Raw genomic sequence first — 3,868 nt, forward strand, 5'->3', positions numbered from 1 at the left:
CAAGAATAATCTAACTGCCTCAATTCTGGCTACTGGTGTAAAGGTTTCATTGTAATCAACTCCTTCTTTCTGAGAATATCCCTTACACACTAGTCTTTCTTTATTCCTGACAACCTTACCATCTTCATTGAGTTTGTTTCTAAATACCCATTTGGTTCCAATTACATTTTTATTTTCAGGTCGAGGAACTAATGTCCAAGTATTATTTTTCTCAATCTGTCCTAATTCTTCTTCCATATCTTTAATCCAAAATTTATCTTCACATGCCTCATTGATAGATAATGGTTCAATTTGAGAAATAAGACATACCTCTTCATTTGCCAATCTTCCTCTTGTCATGACTCCTTTAAATTTGCTTCCAATTATCTAATCTTCAGAATGATTCAGTCTTACATACCGGGGTGTCTTAATCTATTATTGTTCTTCAATTACTATGGTATCCTCTCATGATACCGGAGTAACTGGATCATTCTGTACCGGTGGATTTACTATTGGTTCATTTTTCATAATTTCTGTTACCGGTTCAGAGTCTATATACCTTGAAGTTTCTCTGAATTGTTCATCAATTTTTACATTTGTACTCTCAATAATTTTCTGTAATCTTTTATTAAAGCATCTATAAGCTTTACTCTTAGATGAATAACTAAGAAATATTCCTTCATCACTTCTAGGATCAAACTTGCCAATGTACTCATCTCTTCTAATATAACATTTACTTCCAAAAATTCTGAAATACTTAAGAGTAGGAGTATTACCAAACCATAGTTCATGAGGGGTCTTACTGGTTTCACCTTTGATGTGAACTTTGTTGAATGTATAGACAATAGTGCTTACTGCCTCTCTTCAGTACACATGTGATAGATTTGCTTCTGATAACATACTTCTTGCTGCATCCAAAATAGTTCTATTTTTCCTTTCAACAACTCCATTTAGTTGTGGTGTCTGAGGTGCTGATAACTGTCTTTTGATTCCATTAACTTCACAGAATGTATTAAAATCTCTAGATGTGAATTCTCCTCCTTGATTTGATCTTAAACATTTAATTTTCTTACCGGTTTCATTTTCAACCATTGCTTTGAATAGTTTGAACTTCCCAAGTGCTTCTGATTTTTCTCTGAGAAAAGTAACGCAACACATTCTAGAATAGTCATCAATAATTAGCATTAAATATCTATCACCTTGTAAACTTTTAGTTCTAGCTGGACCACATAAATCAGTGTGAATTAAATCAAGAGCATTATTGGATTTTTCTGGAATACTTTTGAAACTAGCTCTAACCTATTTTCCAAATTGACATTCCTTGCAAATTGTATTCTGAGGTTTCACAATTTTAGGTAAATCTCTAACTGCCTTAGAAGTACTGATTTTTACCATGCAATCAAAATTTACATGACATAGTCTTTTATGCCATAGCCAACTTTCATCTATATGTGCAATTAAGCATGCCTTTTCACTATTATTTAAATGAAAGATATTACCTCTAGTCTGATTACCGGTTGCAATTTCCAAACCGGTTCTATTCCTGATTTTGCATTTTCCATTTTTAAATTGTAACTGAAAACATTTCTCGACTAATTGACCAACACTTAAAAGATTATGTTTTAATCCTTCAACATAGTAAACATTGTCAGTGTTATGTTTACCATCAAGAGATATTGAACCCTTACCTTTGATTGAACAGGCTTTGTCATCTCCGAATCTTACTAAGCCTCCATTGTATTCTTGAAAGCTCAAGAATTTGCCTTTGTCTCCAGTCATGTGATGTGAGCATCCTGAGTCAATAATCCATTCATCCTTTGATTCAACTTTAGCTGCTAGGGCTTGTTCTATCGGTGGAGCAATAGGTACCAGTTGATCTTCTGTTATAGTAACAAAGACCCATCTATTGTCTGCTAGATCCTCATCAGAATCATCAGTCACACCTTCATCAGCAATGTAACAAGATTTATCTTTGTTTTTCTTAAATTTGTATCTTTGATATTTAGGATTAGGTTTGTATGTCCTTCTAGCTTCTTCTCTTAGTCTAGCATGTCTATCAAGGCATCTTGAAGCCATATGACCAATCTTACTGTAGTTGGAACATTTAAAGGGTGCTTTACCTTCATACTTACTTCCAATTGGACCTTTTGGCATTTTTCTTGCAAATAGTGCTTCAAGTTCTTCAAGCTCTTCATTCTCCTTCTTGGTTTCTTCAAGTTCTCTTCCATAAAAGGCTCTCCAGTCTGATTTGTCAAAAGATGGAGCAAATGATGTTGATGCTTTGAAGGCCAAATCAGTTTTTATTGTAGCAACAGGACCAAATTCCTCAATTTCAAAAGCTGAAAGTTTTCCAATCAATGTATCCCTAGTTACTGATGTATTAGGCATTGTTCTCAACTCATTAATAGTAGTAACCTTCATTTTATATGCTGGTGGCAAACCTCTTAATATTTTTGAAACAATCTCATCTTCACTCAAGGTTCCTCCACAACATTTGATGCCTAAAACAATTTCATTTACTCTTTCCATAAAAGCAGAAATTCTTTCATCTTCTTCCATTTTCAGATGTTCATACCTAACTTGGAAGCTTTCAAGTTTTGCAATTTTGACTGTGGAATCCCCTTCATTCAGTGTTTCCAAATGATCCCAAATAGCTTTTGCATTAGATCTATCTGATAATCCCATGATTTGTTGATCTGATAATGCGTTCAAAAGTGCTTCTCTTTCTTTGCAATCATTTTCTTCATCTTTAGCTAAAGTAATAGGAGCAGGCTAACCAGCTATAGCAGCAGTATAACCATTCTTAGTAACTTCCCAGATGTCTTTACCAATGCAATTCAGATGTGTCTCCATTCTGATTTTCCATATTCCATAGTTGGTTCCATCAAGTTTAGGACTATCCTTTCTGAAATAATTAGTAGACATTGGATCTCCTCAAGTTGTTAAACTTCTGCAAAAAGGAGGACTAGGCTCTGATACCAATTGTAGGTCCCGGGGACAACTAAGAGGGGGGGGGGGGTGAATCAGTTGTCAAATAAATTCAAACCAAAATCTTGTTAACCAACTTAATGCTTAATACCGGTGAAACAGTTAAGTATGCCGGTAGACAGTGTTAACAGAAAATTGCTATACCGGTAAGAATTAATGCATGAAACATAAACATAAAGTCATCCACAACACATGACACAAATATTTGTACGTGGAAACCATGTAAGGGGAAAAACCATGATGGGAAACCTTACCCACAATCAGATGATACTACTGCAGATATTAAGTGTACAAGAGGGGTCTGCACATGCAGAAAGGCCAACAGCCTAGAGCTCACTGCTCAAACACAAATGAGAGTCACACTGACTATAGTTGGATGGTTAAATCCAATGAGAATGTACTGCACAAAATAGCATCTTCATATGCTGGATTTAGTACCGGTGTAATGCTGATATGCTTCTACAAAAACCTAACTTCACTTTCAAATGATGTCTTCGTGTTTATCTCCGCTTGATCTCGCATATACCCTTTCTTAAATCTTTTTCGTATTCCACACTTGATCTTACAAATAAGATCTTACATTTATACCATACGCTAAGACCAATTTTAGTAGGTCGGCTCTACAAGATATTACAATAAAAATATTTTACAAATAATACAATATCCGATGCAATAACCGATTAAAAGTGTCAGCTTAATGCATTTACAACAATAATAAATCATCTCCATAGTGTGCCATTCTGATCTGGAAAAGATAAACCTGTCTGTGTAACCCTAGATAACCTGGACCTATTTGTCGGTAAAAGCAAATATGCAAATAAGAATATACCAATGATATTACTTTAGGGAAAAGTTTCCACATGATGTTTTTGACATTACCAAGTGTCTTCCATGTTATTGC

The sequence above is a fragment of the Cryptomeria japonica genome, unplaced genomic scaffold (genome assembly GCF_030272615.1).
Source record: "Cryptomeria japonica unplaced genomic scaffold, Sugi_1.0 HiC_scaffold_457, whole genome shotgun sequence".
In the NCBI taxonomy this organism is placed as follows: Eukaryota; Viridiplantae; Streptophyta; class Pinopsida; order Cupressales; family Cupressaceae; genus Cryptomeria; species Cryptomeria japonica.